The sequence below is a fragment of the Panthera uncia genome (genome assembly GCF_023721935.1).
Source record: "Panthera uncia isolate 11264 chromosome A3 unlocalized genomic scaffold, Puncia_PCG_1.0 HiC_scaffold_12, whole genome shotgun sequence".
Lineage (NCBI taxonomy): Eukaryota > Metazoa > Chordata > Mammalia > Carnivora > Felidae > Panthera > Panthera uncia.
Window position 1 is genome coordinate 24,045,965 of NW_026057579.1, and position 21,177 is coordinate 24,067,141.

General features: G+C 38.3%; 1 long non-coding RNA gene across 1 annotated transcript in view; it reads right to left on the minus strand.

The window, feature by feature from the left end:
- LOC125937356 (uncharacterized) overlaps positions 1-21,177 on the minus strand; it is an 86,419-nt gene that overhangs the window by 59,027 nt on the left and 6,215 nt on the right. The window contains exon 2 of the long non-coding RNA XR_007462364.1: positions 10,131-10,205. This is a non-coding gene — a long non-coding RNA (uncharacterized LOC125937356). The remainder of the gene's footprint in view (positions 1-10,130; positions 10,206-21,177) is intronic.

Consider the following 21,177-nt stretch of genomic DNA (forward strand, 5'->3'; position numbering starts at 1 on the left):
GAATGGGGGATTTTATTCCCCCATTCAAGATGCACCAGCCCTAGCATGTCTGGCAACAGAGAGAAGCACAGCCACAAAAAGGACTGTCCTGGGGCATCTGGGTGGCTCAGTTGGTTGGGCCTCTTACTTTGGCTCACCTTATGATCTCACATTCATGGGTTCAAGCTCCACATCAGGCTCTGTTCTATCAGTGCAGAGCCTGCTTTGGATTCTGTCTCCCTCTCTCTCTTTCAAAAGTAAATAAACATTAAAAAAAAAAAAAAAAAAAAGGACTGTCCTTTGCAGTGCTGGGATACCTCTACCTGTGAATTCTCTCTCTAAGCATAAAAATACATTGTTCGATCTGGGCCTTGGAAAGTAACCTCCATCCCACAGTGGATGATGGTGTTATACCAGGTTCTGCATCAGAAAATTTTCAAACAATGATGACAGTCTAGCATGTGCCTTCTGAGTCCCATCTCTGCCTTCATTCTCAGCATCTCCTCTCCTCTGGTCTACAACTAATGCCTTAGAGGGAGGTTTCTGAAATTTCCTACTAAGTAGCAACCCACATTGACTCTCCAGAGCACTGCCATCCATCCATCCAGTGCAGAGTGTGGAAGAGAGGTGTTTCCTCTAGGAAACCCCAGCAAAGCCTAGCAGGACTTCCACTTTCACTGCATATGGGAGTGTATGCTGAGGGTCTCCCTAGTAAGAGATCCTACTAAGAAAAACACCCTGCTAACCAGTAGAGTCAGTGTTACCATTTACTCCCTCATAGGGCTTTATTATTCCACAAAGCTTATTTTCACCTTATATCTGAATTGTAAAAAGACATTTTAACCCTAGAAAGTCTATTATAATGTTCACCAAATTTACTACATTTAAAAAATTTTGTATATAAACCTACCATTTGTAACAACAGATGAAAGTGAACTTATTTACCCCTTTCTTTCTTATGTTTTATTTTCTTCCAATGTTAGAACAAGAAAGAGCACTGGATGAAGAGGCCAGAGTTCTGTATTTCAGTCTGAACTCTGCCAATAATGCTGGAAACCTCTGAAGGTGAATCAGCCCTTCTAAGGTTCAGATTCCTGGCCTCTCAAAAGGCACAGAAACTTTCTGAGCCACATGCCCCACAAGACTGTTGTGAGCTTCAGACAGGAACGGTGTCTGTGAAAACAGTCTAAAACCCATCGTGAGCCAGAGCAAAGAAAGGGAGCCTCAGATTTTCCACAGATATTCCACATCAAACATCACGTCGTTTCAGTGTACTTAATTTCCTTTGATATTGTCCATAGCTTTGGCCCTAAATAGTTCACATTCTTAGAATTAATTTAATAATAATCTGATAGCTGCTTGTGCTTCCTGCAATATTTATAGCCAACTATGAAGACAATAACCTTCTCACCTAAGAACTAAAGACTATGATGGTTATTATTCCATATTTAAATCCACTTAAGTCGTGTAGTATCAGACCATCACTGAAACCATTTCAGATCTAAGAGATTTGCCAATGTGTCCTCATGTACTGTCTGCTCCTGTTGGATCATTCTTTGAGTCCACCAACACTGACTAAGCAAACACTCCACAGAGAGCTAGCCACAGAGACCATGCAGCTGCTGGGAACTAAGAATTGAGTGAGAAGGGGGATAATGAGGAGCATGCCTTATAGATAGTAAATTTTTGGAGCATTTTGAGAGAAATCTTTTTTTTCGCAAACCTTCTTTTCAGATTTCCATACTTTATCATTAAAAATGACAACGATTGCCAAAATGTGTCCTTGGCAGTAGAGATCATATTTGGTCTAGTAAAAATCTTAGCAGCTTTGTCTTTTAACCAACAGCTCATCTAAAACCTTTCATCAAATTCAGAATGTGAGAGAAATTACAGTGAAATCTGGAGAGCTGGAGACCAAAATCAGCTGATAGAAAATTAAGTTTTGCTGCAAGCAGCCTCCTATGCAAAAACATCTGCTCGGAGCAATGTCTGTGGTGCTGAATGCAAAAGCACCAGGTACAAGGAGCAATGATTAAACTAGATCAAATCCAGGAGTGTGTCCTGGGACTAGAGAGAGGGGTCTTCCAAAAATCTGAGTTTTGTTTTCATCTATAATTGTGCGAAGAAATAGAAATTCCATTACGTGAAATCTGGGCACCTTTTTGGCTGCATAAGAACCATGTGTACAATTACTATAAGCTGTTATACCTAGTCAATTCTAGATCACAGGGAAAGAAGCATAGATACCTTGTAACAATAGTTAATGATCTCCTAATGAAGTAGCATTTCTGTACTTCATTGATAAGGACAATTTAAATATTTGTAACTGGGGGCGCCCAGGTGACTCAGTCAGTTAAGTGTCTGACTTACACTCAGTCATGATCTCATGGTTCGTGAGTTCAAGTCCCACATCGGGCTCTGTGCTGACAGCTCGGAGCCTGGAGTCTGCTTCAGATTCTGTATCTCCCTCTCTCTCTGTGCCTCCCCGACTCACACTCTCTGTCTCAAAAATAAATAAAAATTTTTTAAAATTTTTTTAAAATAATTATTTATAACTGATTATTTGAGTTTCATTTATCCATTAAACAAATATCTGTAATACTGAAGAGTATGCTCCTGTTTGGGTTTATATCTTGAGGAAAATTTGAATTGTCTTAATATTTGCTAACCATGTCTAGAATTCAAGCACCATATTTTCAAATTAAGCTTGCTTTTGCTTGAGATCTTTCCTTTAAAAATATATAGACTTAGCTGAATAATCTATATTTTATTGTATCTTAAGCAAATACAGAAGGAAGCTTTTAGGAAAAAGTTAGCATGCACTGTTTTCTTTTTCCCAATAGCTTTAGAGGAAAATAGTGTGATCAGTCAAAAGCAAATGACTGAAAGGACTGACAGGTTGTAATACTGTAGGTCCAGGAATTGGGGGGTAAACCACACTGTCTTCTTCAAGGACTGCAGAGAAGAGATTAGCTCCCTGTATTTCCAGCAGCATGGCAGATTCAATCCTCTGAATGAAACACCCTGGTAAACACCACTACAATTTCTGAATAAAATATTTTAAGCACTTCTTTAACTTGACAAAAGGGTCAGGAATCTTCAGAAGAAGAAAAAAAATGGGGAACAAAATGAATACCAAAGTCAGCTAACTGAAACCACATAAGCACTAGAACACATGTGTGATCTCCATTTTCACTTCAATAGAGAAAAAAAAAAATCGTGCTGCAACTCAAAATCCAAAGGCAATAAAACTGGGAGAAAATATTCACGACAGTATCACAGATAAAGGGCTCCTAACTCTAATTTTAAAGAACTTCTAAAATTTGGGAGGAAAAATGGGCAAAAACACAGACAATTCACAAAAAGAGATACAAAAGTGGCTCCAAAACATACGAAAAGGTGTTGTCCTTACTCATGATAGGAAGAATAGGCATTAAAACCACACTGAAATGCCATTTCTTACCCAATAGATTAGCAAAATTTGAAAACGTGGCAATGTGCTCTGCTGGCAAGGCTATGGTTAGTTGATGGTTTCATACTTTGCTGGTGAAGCTTCAAAAGGGAAAGAACCCTGTGTGAAGAGGAGTTTGGCAACATGTAACAGAACCACGTATGTTCCTTCAACCCAAAAATCTCCCTAGAAATGCTAGAAATTCACCTAGAGTATCCTCTAGGATACACTCTCTAGGTTGCATGCTCCAACAAGGTGCACGTGACCCTTCGGGTGTTAGGGTAATTCTATTTTTAATTTTTTGAGGAACCTCTACAATGTTTTCCTGAGTGGCTGCACCAGTTTGTACTCCTACCAGCAGTGGAAAAGGGTTCCCTTTTCTCCACATCCTTGCCAACATCTGTTGTTGCCTGAGTTGTTAATTTTAGCCATTCTGACAGGTGTGAGGTGGAATGAATCTCTTTGTGGTTTTGATTAGTATTTCTGATGATGAGTCATGTTGAGCATCTTTTCTCATGTCTGTTAGCCATCTGGATGTCTTCTTTGGAAAAGTGTCTGTTCATGTCTTCTGCCCATTTCTTCACTGGATTATTTGTGTTTTGGGTGTTGAGTTTGGTAAGTTCTTTATACATTTTGGATACTAACCCTTTATCTAATATGCCATTTGCAAATATCTTCTTCCATTCTGATAGTTGCCTTTTAGTTTTTGTTGATTATTTCCTTAGCTGTGCAGAAGCTTTTTATCTTGGTGAGGTCCCAGTAGTTCGTTTTTGCTTTTGTTTCCCTTGTCTCCCGAGACAAGGTCAAAGAGGTTGCTGCCTATTTTCTCCTATAGGATTTTGATGATTTCCTGTCTCACATTTAAGTCTTTCATCCATTTTGAATTTATTTTTGTGTATGATGAAAGAAAGTGACCCAGTTTTATTCTTTTGCATGTTGCTGTCCAGTTTTCCCAGCACCATCTGCTGAAGAGACTGTCTTTTTTTCCACTGGATATTCTTTCCTGCTTTTTTGAAGATCAGTTGGCCATACATTTGTGAGTCCATTTCTGGGCTCTCTATTCTGTTCCATTGATCTATATGTCTGTTTTTATGCCAATACCATATTGTCTTGGTGCAGCTTGAAATCTGGAATTGTGATGCCTCCAGATTTGGTTTTCTTTTTCAGGATTTCTTTGGGTATTTGGGGTATATTCTGGTTCCATACAAATTTTAGAATCGTGTGGTCCAGTTCTGTGAAGAATGCTGGTGTTATTTTGATAGGGGTTGCATTAAATGTGAGATTGCGTTGGGTACTACAGACATTTTAACAATATTTGTTCTTCCAATCCATAAGCATGGAATGTTTTTCCATTTCTTTGTGCCTTCTTCAATTTCTTTCATAAACTTTCTATAGTTGTCAGAACTTTTACCTCTTTGGTTAGGTTTGTTCCCAGGTACTTTGTGATTTTCGGTACAGATGTAAATGGGATCTGTTCCTTGATTTCTCTTTCTGCTGCTGCATTATTGGTGTATAGAAATACAACCAATTTCTATACACTGATTTTATACCCTGCGACTGCAAATTCATGTATCAGTTCTAACAGTTTTTTGGTGGAGTCTTTAGGTTTTTCCACATAGAGTATCATGTCATTTGTGAAGAGTAAAAGTTTGGCTTCTTCCTTGCCAATTTGTATGTCTTTTATTTCTTTTTGTTGTCTGATTGCTGAGGCCAGGACTTCCAGTACTATGTTGAACAATAGTGGTGAGAGTGGACCTCCCTGTCATGTTCCTGACCTTAGGGGGAAAGCTCTCAGTTTTTCCCCATTAAGGATAATACCTGTGGGTCTCTTGTATATGGCCTTTATGATGTTGAGGTGTGTTCACCCTATCTCTACTTTCTTTTTTTTTAATTTATTTATTTAAATTCAGGATTTCTATGTTAACTAACATACAGTGTAGTATTGGTTTCAGGATTCATCACTCAAATATAATACCCAGTGCTCATCCCAATAAGTGCCCTCCTTAATGCCCATCACCCATTTGGCCCATCCCCCTGCCCACCTCCCCTCCAGCAACCCTCAGTTTGTTCTCTGTATTTAAGAGTCTCTTATGGTTCATCTCCCTGTTTTTAACATATCTTTCCTTCCCTTCACCTGTGTTTATCTGTTTTGTTTCTTAAATTCCACATATGATCCCTACTTTCTTGAGGGTTTTTATCAATTAAGGATGCTGTATTTCATCAAATTCTTTTTTTTGCATCTATTGAGAGGATTTTATGGTTCTTATCCTTTCTTTTATTAATGTATTGTTTCATGTTGATTTATTTGTGAATTAAGGCAAACAACAAAAACAAGAAACAAAACAATAGGGCTTCTAAGAATCTTAAGGGCCTTGTCCCATTGACTGCAGTCCCTCAGGGAGGTTAGGTAGAGGAGGGCGTATCTAGAGATTTGTGAGTGAGACTTTGGTCTAATGGAGAGGCTTATAAATTGAAACAAAAGCTCACAACATTTTTAAAGGAAGCATATCAACTTAGACAAAAAAGAGTGATACTCAATGGGGTGCCTGGGTGGCTCAGTCGGTTGAGCATCCAACTTCAGCTCAGGACATGATCTCAGGATTTGTGGTTTTGAGCCCTATACCGGGCTTGCTGCTGACAGCACAGAGCCCACTTTGGATCCTCTCTCTGTCCTTCCCCCACTTGCTCTCTCTCACCCTCTGTCTCTCAAAAAATAAATAACAATATTAAAACAAAACAAAAGGAATGATACTCAAGGAATTGTACCTGAGGAATGGTACCCCACAGAGGACCTTCACCTGCACCTGGACCTGATCTAGATGGTGAGATACTGACTTCAAGCTGATTTCTAAAGGGATGAGAATGGATGGTCTTAGGGATAAGGGATGGATGTATTTCGCACATGTAAGGGGTGGCAACTCTTATGGCCAGAGGGCAGACTGGGACAGGCAGAGTCTTTTCCAAATATGGGAGCAACAATACTGTCATTCCATTTGCCCTCCTCAGAATGTGACTTTGACTCTTCTCTCATCAATAGAGAAGGTCTGTAAGAGGGTTTCCAGATGTAACAAGTGAGAAAATACAGGAAACCCAAAAAATTTTTTAGTATACGTATGACCTGAAAGTTGCATGGGACACACTTAATACTAAAAAATATTGTTATCTGAAATTCAAATATAACTAAGCATTTTTGTATTTTATCTGGCAACCCTAGAATTTCTCCCCTTAAGTCTGGGCGGGCTTGTGATTACGGCTGAGATGATGCTATGTGAGTTCCTGGGCTAGGTCATAAAAGGTGGTACAGCTGCCTGGTTCTCTCTCCTAGGTTGTTTGCTGGTTGGAACACAGTCACTATGCTGTGAGTCACTAGCCTGTGGTGCACATGGACAGGAATGGGGGTGCTGGCCAATAGCTCTGGCTAAGCTACCAGACAGCAGCTGGTACCAGCTTGCTAGCCATGTGTGAGAGTGATCTTAAAAGTGAATCTTGGGGTGCCCGGCTGGCTGGGTCAGTGGAGCGTGTGACTCTTGATTTCAGGGTTGTGAGTTCAAGCTCTGTGTGGTGTAGAGATTGCTTAAAAAAAAAAAAATCTTTTAAAAAAAGAGTCAATCTTTATTCCAGACCATCGCTGAGCCAGCCCAGCTCTGCCACTAAGTTTTAGGGCTGTTTGTTTTTTGTTTTGTTTTGCTTTTAGGTTTCATTTATTTATTTTGAGAGAGAAATAGAGAGCATGAGTAGAGGAGGGAGGACAGAGAGAGAGGGAAAGAGAGAGAATCCCAAGTGGTTTCCATGAGCAGTCAGTATGCAGAGCCTAATTCGGCGATCGAACTCATGAAGCCATGAAATCATGATCTGAGCCGAAATCAAGAGTCAGTTGCTTGATGGACTGAACCACCCAGGCACCCCAAGTTTTAGGGTTGTTTGTTATGTAACAATAAGGTAACTAGAAAAACAGGTCACATGTTATATCAATCAGGGTTCTCCAGAAAAATGAAACCCAACAGTGTAAATATATACACACAACATATAAAGACAGAGAGAGAGAGAGAGAGACAAAGAGACCAAGAAGGATTAAGAATTCAAGGAATTGACTTAAATGATTATAGAGGCTTGGCAAGTCCTAAATTTGCAGGGTAGTCCAGAGGCTGAATACCCAAAGAAGAGTTGCAGCTGCCATCCAAAGGCAATCTTGTGGTAGAATTCTCTCTTGCTTGGAGGTAGGAGGAAGCCAGTCTTTATTCTTTAAGGCCTTCATCTGATTAGATGAGGCCCACCTACATTATGGAGGGTAACCCAAGTCCACCAATTTAAATGTTAATCTCATCCAAATAACATCTTCATAGAAATTATCCAGAATAATGTTTGACCAAATATTTTGGCACCATGGCCCAGCCAAGTTGACATATAAAATTAACCATCACACACATTAAAGGCTTGTAGCTCATGATTTGTCTAAACCAGCATTTCTCTTCTGGGCCCTAGAGAGGTCTTGACACTTTTATATATATGACTTTATAGGAAATGACAGAAGTACACGTTCTCTGCTGCCAAAATTTACCATGATTGGCATTGAAATTGCAACTCTGGGGTGTAACATTCATTAGATGACAGAACAGGTTTGAAAAAATCCTTTTAACACCATATAGAAAATGACCCACGTGGCAGGATCTTTATCAGAACCCCATAAACTGTGAGAGGAGGGCAAGTTATAGCCTTGATAAAAGGCATATGTGTTTCCAGGCTTTGACACTAATGACTGGAGTCCAGAGATGAAAATGGATGGGAGGGTTAATTAGTACTTCCACCTCCCTCAGTACTTCCACTTACCCCTGACCCGTGAGAATGGGGAGGTGAGAACACGCAGCGCTGCTCCAGCGGTGTTTCTGCAACGTACCCAACAAGGGGTGGACATGACAAGAGCATCTCTGCCCATCTCGCAAGAGTCACATAGTGGGTGGAAGAGTGTATTGCTTCAAGGAGGCCTTCCTATTGGTCTCTTACCTCTCCACTTTCGTACCTTATTCTGGCCACATTCCTTATCTTGCTTAGCCAAATCAACTTCCCCTCTTTGACAGAAAAAAAAGGGGGGGGGGACTCTTTGTGCTGTATACCCGAAAATATTTAAAAGCCTAAACCCAAGGTCACGAAACTTTTGCTTTCACTCAGCACAAGACTTACGGACAAGGACACTGCCTTCCTTCAGAGGGATTGTGAATGCCCTAGAACATCAAGTAAGAGGTATTTCCACACAGTGTGATCTGGTAGAGTCCAATCAAAAGCTCTGGAAAGAGGGGCACATGGGTGGCTCAGTCGGTTAAATGTCTGACTTCGGCTCAGGTCAAGATCTCAAGGTCCATGAGTTTGAGCCCCATGTCAGTCTCTGTGCTGTCAGTTCAGAGCCTGGAGCCTGCATCAGATTCTGTGTCTCCCTCTCTTTGCCCCTCCCCGACTCGTGCTCTGTCTCTCTCTGTCTCTCAAAAAATGAATAAACGTTAAAAAATTTGTTTCTTAAAAGCTCTGGAAAGAAAGTCACAACTATCTATGGGTCCACTGGTAGCATGTTGACTAATGCAAGGGAAATTCTCTTTAAGAAGTTGGCTCCAAGAGCAAGTGTCATGTCTCCTCAACTCAAGGGATACTCAAAAGGAGACTAGACATCCTGTGAGTACTGACTTAACTCCTTTATGGCTCATGGATAGTGAATACCTTGGCTGTTTGCTCAACTGAACATTGAATGTTCTCCAGATGCCATCTTTCTTCTTCTCCCATGGTCCATCCCATTTTCCCCAAGCTCTTCCCTAATTAATCGTATCTTCTCCCTTTCTCTCTCAACCCTCCTAGCTTAAGAAATGTCTCCAAGTTTTCTCTTATCATATATAGGCTTCCAGTCTACAGTCCAGGTCCTAGAGGGGAATTCCTCCCCTTTTACTGAGACTTAAGAGTTTTGAAACACAAAAGCAAGGATTGCCTTCTTTCTGCTTTCTGCCGTGCTTTCCTACCCTACTGTAGGGAATGTGGAATGTCCACTTGACTGGGTGGGAGAAGGGCCAGAAGAATACCAGGAACAAAACTGGATTCATTATTATTTCAATAGCATGATACCACAGCATGCTGGTTTTGAAAGCAGGCCGTAAGTATGAGACACCAATGACTCAGTCAAGGCGAGTGGCAACTCAGCACATTCCATTAGCAGCTACAACTGGACCCAGTGTTTCTCCTTCAAAATGCTGTTTACTCATTCATTCATTCATTCATTCACCCACTCAATGATGTTAACATTTTCAAATTTATTTTGTTAGCTATTTTTTCTGAGAAAAGGGAGTGTGATGCATAAAATATCTAATAAAATAAGTAAAGAAAAATCACTTTGGAAATAAACCTAATTTTCAGAGTCAACATAGGTCAGAAATGATATTGAATGAGTGAGCATCCAAGTTCAAATTATCATGTTGAACCAAGCAAATACTTGTGAAGAACAAAGGGAAAATATCAGAACTGACTGAGGAGCACCAGGCCTTTCCGTGCAGTCAGTGCTGATAGAAACAAACATCATCCATGTGCAGGTAGGATTACATATGGAAAATCCACAAGCCTCTGAACTGAGCACCTACTGTAGTTAAGGTATTTTCCCATCAAAGCTTTAGTTACAAGTATAGTGAGACATCAAGGGAAGATTACAGTGAAAATAAAAGCTACTTACCTTCAGGAGAAACTTCTTGATCGATGGAGTTAGGGAGTGGGAAGGACTTGTCTTTTGGAATCTCATTCACAGGAACTTGAACAAACAGATGAAGAAGTTACTAAAATTGCCATTCTCCCAACATTTACTATTTGTGCTATGGCTCATGAATGCCCTTGCAAATTAGATTTTTTTTTTTTTAGGGGTGCCTAGGTGGCTTAGTCAAGTTAAGCATTCAACTCTTGGTTTCAGCTCAGGTCATGATCTCATGATTCATGGATTTGAGCCCCATGTTGGTGGCAGTGCAAAGCCTGCTTGGGATTCTCTCTCTCTCTGCCCCTCCCCTGCTCATTCTCTCTGCTCCCCACCCCCACCCCCCGCCTCTGAAAATAAAATAAACTTAATTTTTTTTTTTTTTACTTTTTAAAAAACACCTGTGGCTTTCTTCTCCATAAAAATACACAAACACACAATTTTTAAAATTTATTTTCTTTCACTGAAAATTGGTTTGTTCAGTGACCTGATATTAATATTGCATAGTGGGAAGAACATTGAATTGGCTCTGTCACTAACACAGGCAAGTTCATGTAACCTCTATAGATCTCAGTTCCTCATCTGTAAAGTGAGAAGGTTGGACTAAATGACCTCCATATGCCCTTCTATTATGATGTGTCCCTAACTGAAGGGAAGTTCAGTATTCCTTAATGGAGGGTCTTGCATTAGAAGCAGTACTCTTGGTGAAAGGTGTGGCTGGCCCCTTGATTCACTTTCCTCACTCTTTCCTCCTGAGTTCTCCCTTATTCTTGTGGACCCTGGATGATTCTTACAGCTACCATCATACTGACTTCAGAAGGACTCTACATGGACACAGGCCCTTGCCTTGGCACCTCTGAATACTACTTAGATAGGGAAGAAACACTTAAAGTGGAAATACACAGAAAGAGCAGCATGCATCTAGAGTGAATCAACTTAACAAGCTATGGCTTACTCACTTTTACTCTGTGATGCACAACAAGGGTCCCACTCAGTCTGGGTCCCCATATGCCTTCTCACCTAAAAGTATCCTTATGGAAACGTAAACTTCTCATAGCTCAGGCTCAGAGAGGATGAGAAAGGCCCAGTTATTTATCAACTGAGTTCCCCCTTACAATTGTTCTGGTTTTATCTGAAGACTTTGCCTGGTCTCTAGATGATAGACACCAAGATGACCTTCTGGGAAGTCTCCACTCTTACCAGTACCACCAATTCAAGGATCATGGCCTGACAGAACTCAGCATGATAGTCTTGTTATATTAGAACACAACATGGGGCGACTGAGTGGCTCAGTTGGTTGGGCGTCCAACTTCAGCTCAGGTCATGATCTCATGGTTTACAGGTTCGAGCCCTGGGTAGGGCTCTGTGCTGACAGCTCAGAGCCGGGAGCCTGCTTCAGATTCTGTGTCTCCCTCTCTCTCTGCCTCTCCCCGCTCGTGCTCTGCCTCTCTCTCCTTCAAAAATAAATGAACATAAAAAAAAAAAAGAACACAATACAGTAACCCCAGCTCTCCTCCTGTGAAATAACAGAGTAGGGGAGATATATATGATAAAAGACCAATGTTATAACTTTGCTAGTTCTCATTTTGCAGATGCATTAGTCAAGAGTTGGTGAATGTAAGAGAAAACCCAACTAAAGACTGCATTCCACAAGCATATTTCAAAAGCACGAAGTAGATAAATAAACTTTTATCTCTCAGGTAAAAGAAGTTCGGAGGTACATAGTCCAAGGCTGTTAAGACAGCCTTACAGTGCCAGTCTCAGATTTTTCCATCTTTCTGCCCCACCATCTCTAATACATAGTGTTCATTCTCATGAGAGTCTTATGGTCCAAGATAGGTGCTGGAGCTCCAGGCAATACACCCATATTGCAAGCAGTATGGAAATATAAAAGGTCAGTGCCAGATAACTGTCTGCCTTTTGAGATTTCTTAGAAGTTTCACCCACCATATATTTGTAGTTTATTGGCCAGAGATTGGTCACTTGGCCACAATACATTTGGAAACTCGGCACCTGACACCCCAAATAAAATTAGAAATCCTTTATGAGGGAAGGAGAGAAGAATAGATATTGGATTGACAGTAAATTAGCCATCTCTGCTTCAGTTGGTGTGTAACAAAGTACAGTGGGAAATCTGGAGGATGCTCCAGGCAGGTAGAAAAGGCTTCCCTGAAAAGGTTTAGCATTTGAACTAAAACAAAAGAATTAATTAGCCTCCCCAGTTGGTGAAGGCCATCTAAGACTAAACAAATAGATGTGTAAATACAAAGGGATCAAAATACAGCTTGTAGAAAAGCTCTAGATTTTTAAAACTCCTACAGCAAGGGAGAAAAGACCAGAATGGAAGATTAGAGCCAGATCATGAAGACCTTGTAAGCTGAATAGAGGACTGTGGGTTTCATCCTGTAGGTAAGAGAGAGCCAATAGGCAATTTTAAGCATGGGAGTGACATAGTCTGATTTGCACAACTGTAAGATTATTCAGCACTTACACTAGGATATGTCCATAGGTGAGTGGTACAGGGGAATTCTCTCTTATAAATGGCTCACCTCAATAGAGAGTCACTAACAGATGCGATAAGGACATCTTTGGTAATGGGGGGTGGGGGGGAGGAGGAGCAAGGCAAACAACTGGGCTAAAAACACTTTCCAAAATTTCCTTGCAAAGACAACACACACATACACACACACACACATACTGACACACTGCACACGAAACCCAGTATAAACACAGTCCAAATCTGTGAAAGTTGTCAGGGAATCTTGGGACTCAGATAAACATAAAGGAGGGAAAAAAATAAGGGATGGATAAAAAAGTCACAGATCTAATTCTGATCTATTCTTTTGTTCTGTCATTTACAGATCAGTCTCCCCCACCACCACTTAAATTCTATCTCACTCTTAACATAATGGAGAGCCAATTTTTTAATCAAAAGCCATTTTTAGGATCAAAGAGAAACATATTTCTAGGCGGATAGTATGTTAGTTATATCTTGTAATATCATATGGTGAGGGGTATTCAACTAAAATTAGAGATGATATTTACTGAAATTCTCAAAAAATCAAATGCCTCCAAATCCAGGGGAGGCAAATTGAATCTTTTTTCTTTCAGGATATTTTTCTCAAGTACTAGCGGAAGTGCTAATGAGAGACAGGCCTCCTTGCCATCCAGTGACAAATGTAATAGGTTACATGAAACCACAGAAAATGAGTCTATTTAAAAATGTCAGATACAACACTAAAGGAAAACTCGGTCTTGTATTTTTTCCTCTTGATCATGGTCTAATAGAGACAATTCAGAAATGATTTCTTCTGAACTTGGTGATATTCATGATTGAAATAGTGTTGCTAATGATAACAATGTGTAGAATTATTACATGGAAAGTACTAATAATGCAAATCATATGGTCTGTAGATGCAGTTGCCCGCAGATTATTTTTTTCCTAGGCATATTTGATTACTCAGAGATTAGCATACTAAAACTCAGATTTGTACTAACATATTGAGAATTGGGGTTTATAAGAACAAAATTAGACATTTAAAAATCGCTTCTTAGCCTTTTAGCTAAGATCAAGTGTAAAATTAGATATTTAACCAGATTTTCTTATGCCAGCTTTGCCATGTACAATAATGACAATACAGAGAAGGAAGTATTGAACCAAAATTAATATTTTCAAATATTTTTTTGATCTTATGTTTTTGCTTAGATCTACTACAACAGTGTTCTGTAACCCATAATATTAAAATAATTGTAAAATTATAAGTACTTGCTAAATAAAAGTACAGCTCTTAATCTGTGGTTTCAAAATAAGATGCATATTTTAGAGTCTTTAAATATTACCTGACTTCTTGACTACAGCTTCAAGAAAAAATTAGAATATTTTCTTTTTCCTAGTTAGAGGAATTTTTTTAAACTATCTTCGTATATCATGCTAATAGTTACAGGAGACACTTTTATTCTGGAAGAGACAACATTTATAAAAATATGTTACTAAGATTATGGGTCATTTCCACTTGTTTTAAGGAATAATGAAGTCAGAATTTTTAAATTGCAAACAAGTAGAGCCAGTGTTTTCTTTTCTTTCTTTCTTTCTTTCTTTCTTTCTTTCTTTCTTTTTTTTTTTTTTTTCATATTATTAGCTTTCTAGAACCATGTCCCAAAGGTGATGGGTATAGAGCAAGGAATTTTCTCAAAGAAAAAAAGTTGTAACAGAGGAACTTTTCTGACCCAAGACTTAGCATCAGACAAATCATGGCTATGACTACAGATGTGTCATAAAAGCAAAGACACAACTATAAATTTTTGTAATAATTTAATTAGCAAGAATTGCATCTGAAGTCCCATAAAATTTAATTATACCTTATTTTTCAAAAGATGTTCCTATATTATATCTAGGTATACATGATATATAGTATATAGTATATAAAGGTACATATGAAGGAATATAGAATATATACCTATATGCGTTTGTATATATATTCAGTACATGCTATAGCAGACGGTTTTGCTAGCTTATTCTACAATAACAAATAACTCAAAAATCTCCGCAGTTTACAACAACAAAGATTTATTTCTTGCTCCCATTACATGTCTTTAACTGATTGGTTGCACCTCTATTCTGTATCTTCTTCATTCTGGGACCCTGCTCAAATGAATAGTCCCAACATGGGACATACTGATCTTGGGGTAGAGAGGAAAGACAAATGGGAGAATCCTTCAATGAACCATCTGTTAACATTTCATTGTCCAAAACAAGCCATATAGCCAAGCTTGATACCAATGGGTCACCAAAACCAAGTCTTTCGGTGGAAGGGCAGGAAATTATTGGGAATAACTTTGTTGCTTAAATGACTTCCTGAAAACCTATTTATCCAAACAATAGATCACTCAACTATCTCCTTCACAGGACAACAGATCTCTCAACTGGGCACATCTGCTTGTTTATCAAATGACTTTACTCATCAGAATCATGGGATACAAGCAAAGTAAAGCTCAGGGGAAAATTCATAGCTAAAAAAATTTATATTTACAAATAAGACTCAAGTTAAGAAAAAGAATGCCAAGGAAAGCAGAAGGGAAGAATCATAAATAACGTATATGCAATAATGAATTTAAAAGGAGAAACATATATATCCAAGAAATGTTTTTTCCAAAAATCTTAAACCTACATTAACATAAATCTTTAGGTCATCTGATCAAGTGAGGAAATGGGCAATACCATGAAAGCACAAAAGTTGGAAATGATAAGGGAATAACCACAAATAGAGGAAACTGCAAGATTCATAAGTGAATATTTTGCTCAACTCTTAGTAAATTAACTTGAGAAACTGAATTAAAAGGGTGATTTTAGGAAAATATAAATTTGTTAGTTCCAATACTACTCAAATTATTCCAGAGCATAGAAAAAAAAAAAAAAAAGGAAAGAAAATGTCTAAATTCTTCTTATGAAGCTAGTGTAATCCTGGTAACAAAAACCCTAAAAGAAAGCTACATATTAATCCCACTTATGAATATCAATATAAAATCCTACATAAAATATTAACCAATAGAATATAGTAGTGTATTAACATAACATTTTATGATTGTTTATGTTTTTGAGAATACTCCCAAAATAGTGCCCTCCATTTTCATCAGGGTTCTAAAAAAAAATCTGAAGACTAGGAATAGAACATATGGAGACCAAAACATCATCTGGATTTCCAATAAAGGCTATATTAGGGTCCACAGTTGACATGTTAGTCCAAAGGGGCTGCACAGTGAACCCCAGAATTAGATTTACTCAAATAGCATTCAGTTAGGGTGGAGACTTGCTCAGGTTATATCATGGAGAAGCAAAGACCTCCTACATGCTGTGGGAAGCTAGCTCGGAGAAGAAAACAGAAATGAGCTAAGCATGCCCGGTTTATTCTTCCAAAACTTATATATCATGCACGTCACTCCACTTTCCTGGGGCAGAGAGAAGAAGGGATTGAGAGAGGCCAGGAATATTACATTCATTTAGATCCTTCACCTTGGAGAGAAACATTGGAAGTGGAGAATACATTTTAGCTTTAAAAAAAAAAAATTCATTTGGTTTGACCATGAGTCTATGGTCTACATCCCTCAAGAAAGAGACCCATAAGGAGAGTCCTGCTCTTACCCTCAGGAGGCTATTCCACCTAGAATTGGGTAATCTGGGGCTTCGATGGACAAGATAGAGTTCTCCCCCAGAAGGCTATGAACTGGCCCAGAAGAGTACATTATATAATAAATCCAAAGCCATGCTATCCTCAAGGCTGAAATTTTATTCTCCATTCTTTTTTCTATCTTAATTTTTGTTCCTGCTGTGCTAAAACAGAGGTTGTGCAATCAGTTTAAATGACAATCTTAAGGTACTCCAATGGTAAAACACAAATCCTTTTGTTGTCTTAGAAGCCCCCAACTGGAACCTTGAGGATGCAGTCAGCTAAATCCATTTTAGAGAAATTCAAGAAATTGAATAAGAACTGGGTAATAAAAAGATATTACTGAGTTATTGTTAATTTTATGAGGGGTGATAACAGTGCTGCTGTTTCTGTTATTAAAAGTCCTTATGTTAGAGACTCACACTAAAATATTTAAGGTTAAAGTAGTATCATTTTAAGAATTTTCTTTTAAATGTTTCAGCAAAAAAAGCAAACAGACAAAAGACAGTCAAGTGAACATACTGTAGATGTAGTAAGTGCTAGACTGTTAGAGATGTTCAAGGTATCTCAAAATCCCAGGAGACTAATTCTGCTGCCTAGGAAAATTAGGGCAGTGTTACTTGAGTATTGGAAAATGCATACAGACTTTTCTGGTCTATTTGGGGGTAGGGTTACCAAGGAAGGCAACTGCATTCTAAACACAGGACATGGGATATGTAAGGGCACACAGGTTTGGATGTTGAAATACACATGGAAGAGCTCAGGGCAATTCATTAGTAAAAAATGTGCACAACCCTAGTGAAAACATATAAGGTAAAAAGTGTTATTTGTTTTGATTGTGCAGTTATGACTAGAATCAACTTTTTTCCACTGGATCATGCCATTTCAGACCAGTTAATTTTGTTAAATTATCTCCTCATCTAGAATGCCATTTTCCTTTTCCTTTATGAAAATACCAGCTATCTTTCAAGACAGGACTCAAGAATTCCCTTCAGTCAAAAGCTCTCCTTACCCAACATATAGTTAACTGAATTCCTCCTCTTCTGACTTAAGGGCATGCTATTCACTGTGGCACTGGATGATGAGCTCGTCTACAGTATCAGGACAGTTTTATGTGGGATAATCTCATCTCCTGGGCTAGAAAAAGTTAACTCAAACCAAGTCTAGAACAATACTTAAGATCTTATAGGACTTATCTGTGGGGCATTTCCCCAGACACAGGGAGAGGGCCAGATGTGAGCAGTCAAAAGTTCACCCATCTACTCAACTCCCACAGATGCTCTTTGGGGTTGATATTTCAGTTTTACTAACCAGGGGCAAGAATCACCCCCAAAATGAAAATGAATGTGGTTCTATGACCTCCTTAAATGTTACAAAAATGGGTAATGCCAGAACTAAAAGCTGAGATCCTTTAGTAATATTGGAATATTAACATTTCTTTTAAAAATTTTTGTTTAACTTTGTTAATTTCAGTTAAGAATTCTAAAGAAAAGCACGAATGAAAATGGAATCTAAGAATGGATTTGAACTCTATGGTAACAATGTGACTACATTTTATTTTTTTTTAGGAACTAGGCTATGAAAAGACAAGCAAGCACGACTCTTTTAAAGGTATCTAAATCCAAGAAGGCAAAGTTTAACAGAGAAACCATAATGCAGGGCAGGAGAAGAGTAGACATTTTAGTTCCTCTGTTATGTGGTACCCAGGATCACAGAGGGCGGTATCTCTGATGGATAATTTAGAGAGCTGAATTGTAGGCTTGGGTCTCATTAAAGCTATTAAATATGTTAGCTTGGTTGGTTTAGGCTGAGAATAAGATGGCTTTGCAATTTTTAAGATCACAACATAATGCATTTTTAAACTATAAATTAAAAAAAACTAACACATATGGCTAAACCCAAAGAAAGCTCAATATTAGAGAAAAACATAAATTAGCTGAGTCGGTTGGCTTTCTCTCTGTCAAGACTAAATACTTGTCAAAAGTCACATCAAGCAGGAATATTCAGCCAACAACAGGACAAAGGTACACTGAGGGGAAATATTTGGTGGAAGAGAAGGCACAGTGTTTTGGCAATAGCTAATATTCTGAAGCTTGAAATCTACTTGTTTAATATTGTTCATTTGTTTACAAAACAGAAATGATCTAAGCCTTTATTTAGTTGGTATATTCCTTTCCTATTGCTGCTTCCACAAATTACCACAAATCTGCGGCTTAAAACAACACAAATTTACTCTCTTATACAGTTCTGGAGATCAGAACTTCAAATTCAACTTCACTGGGCTAAAATTAAGGTGGTGACAGGCTTTTGTTCTTTTGGGAAGATGTAGGAGAGAATCCATTTCCTCGCTTTGTCCAGAAATTGGCTACCTACATTCCTTGGTTTGTGGCCCCTTCCTGCATCTTCAAGCCAGCAGCATAGCACCTCATTATCTGTTTCTTTGATAGAACTGTTGCTTCCACCATCACATTCTCCTTTCTGATTCTGCCCCCCTCCACTTTCCTCTCCTATGGCCCCTTGGTATTACATTAGGTCCACCTGGATGATCCAGGATAATCTCCCCATCTCAAGATCCTTAACACATCTTAATCACATCTGCAAAGTCCTTTTTGTCATGTAAGGTAACATATTCACAGGTTCCAGAGATTAGGACATGGACATCTTTGGAGGACCATTTTTCAGTCCACGACTGTTCAACAAATGGATGATATGGAAAGACATTTTGATTTATGAAAAATTCCATTTTTATTTTCCTAGGGAATTTCCATTAAAGTCTCCACTGAAAAATAAGAAGGAATAATTTGTAAAAGTAACAATATTACTAGTCCACAAAAACTAGGTTGAACAGAGAAATTCATTTCTGAGGAATCCAATAAAATGGAAACATACTGTACTCTAAAGGAATATTCATGTGTAGCTAGTCCCAATCTCTACTTTGTCTTTAATTTATAGTGATAGCTGAACTACATCTCCCATATTTTTCTTATCCTCACTGTACCCTGCCCTGACATTAAAAGCTTCCTTATGATGTGGGTTTCATTGAGGGGAATTAATGGGTCATATTGATGGATTAAAATGAAACATTTGGAGTTGCAGTTACATTATGTATGGTGAATGACCTTGAAAGTCTTAAAAATATTATTTTAGTCTCTCTGTAATATATATATATATATATATATATATATATATATATACACATGTGAGATGTATCAAATATCTAAATGTTGATGTTTGCCAGATTTAAAAAAAAATCATTCTTTTTATAAGCAATGAAGGCAATGCTATCACTGAACAGTACTTTTGCAAGAATTTCCAAGTCTCACAGCTCAAGTGTGCTGGCTTTTAGGGCCATCTATCTCTTTGGGTCTCTGCATAATTAAATGCCAGCTGGCACAGGATAGCTATAATATAGGAGTTAAATATGGTTTTATGAATGGTTTAGCTATTGATTTTTAACTTACATTTAAGATAAATAAATCTCTAAGTGGATCAGTTTTCTTGATCTAAGGTGTTTGAAAAGATATTAATGTGGATCTCAGGGTACAGCAGAGCTATCCTATGGAGGCTGCATGAAGCAATTGTATGTTTCACAAGCTTTTAGAATTATCTATACTTAAAAATTTACAAAGAATAAAATTCACTATTAGAGCCAATGGAAAACCACAACTCAAAAGTCACTGATATTTATGACTAGTGGTTCTATCTCTAGAACATATATTAAGAACAAATTTTAGTTTTCTTCTACACTTAGAAAAAAAACTTTATTTTCTTCTGTGTCTTTGCTCTTTTTCTTCCTCTTGTCCCTTTTTACATAATCTTCAATCTACATATCCTAGTTCAAAGGGGGTCTAACCAAGATTTTCAACTTTATGTGCAATGGAATAATGAGGAAGAGGGGAACATATTCTACGACTAAGTGCAGGTCCTTCTGACATCCTTATAACATCCACCAGAAATATTCCTTCCTATCATAAATATCTAGGTGTTACATTTTTCTCTGTTTCAATCTCACTGCTATTGTGGGCTCTCCATCCCTTCTGCAGTGTCCCCAACTACTCTCTTACTTCCATGAAAGGGTCCTCAACAACTGTGGCAGTTTCTAGGAGTTATCTTCAAGTGTCCCCACATAGCTGATCTGGGCCATATCAGAAATGCAGCCATTTTCCTCTCTTTCTCATCAGCAACATCGCCCATGAAATGCCAAGAGGCTCTGACGCTACCTCCACTGCACTTTCTTCCTTGTAAGGGCTGCATATGGTTGACAGTCCCCTGAAATCATTTCATGTCCTTGGACACCGTGCAGACATTTCTGTGCTCAACAAGAGACATATTTCCTTGGTATCATATTTAGTCATGGTAGTTCCTGAGGGGAACTACTTTAGGATCCCAAAATCTCTCATAGATTTTGTGGGAAAATTACTTCTGTCTGCTTCCTGCTATAATCCTTCTCTCTCTAGGACTCAGACATGAATTTGAATGGATAGGGCAAAAAGAAGACCATTATCTGAGACCATCACCCTGAACTCTGACTTCAAATTTCTCTTCCCCTTCTAGAACTATATAAAGTGTTTGGCACAAAACTTGGCATGTAATAAATGTTCAATAAATATTAGATGACAAAAGTCTCTGTCTCTTCTTTTGGTCATTTACATTCCTTAGAGTTCCATAATTAGCCTATTCGACATAAGCCTCAATTTACATTTTAAAGGTTTCTTTCCATAAATGATTCCTTGCCACTCAGTCATGAAGTTAAATAATCAGAAAACCTTGCATCGCATCTTTTTGTGGACATTGCTACATCAATAAAATGTGGAGTCCATTCCTGAATGCTCTTATAAATGAGCCCCTGGATGTCTCTAGAGTAGGTCAGC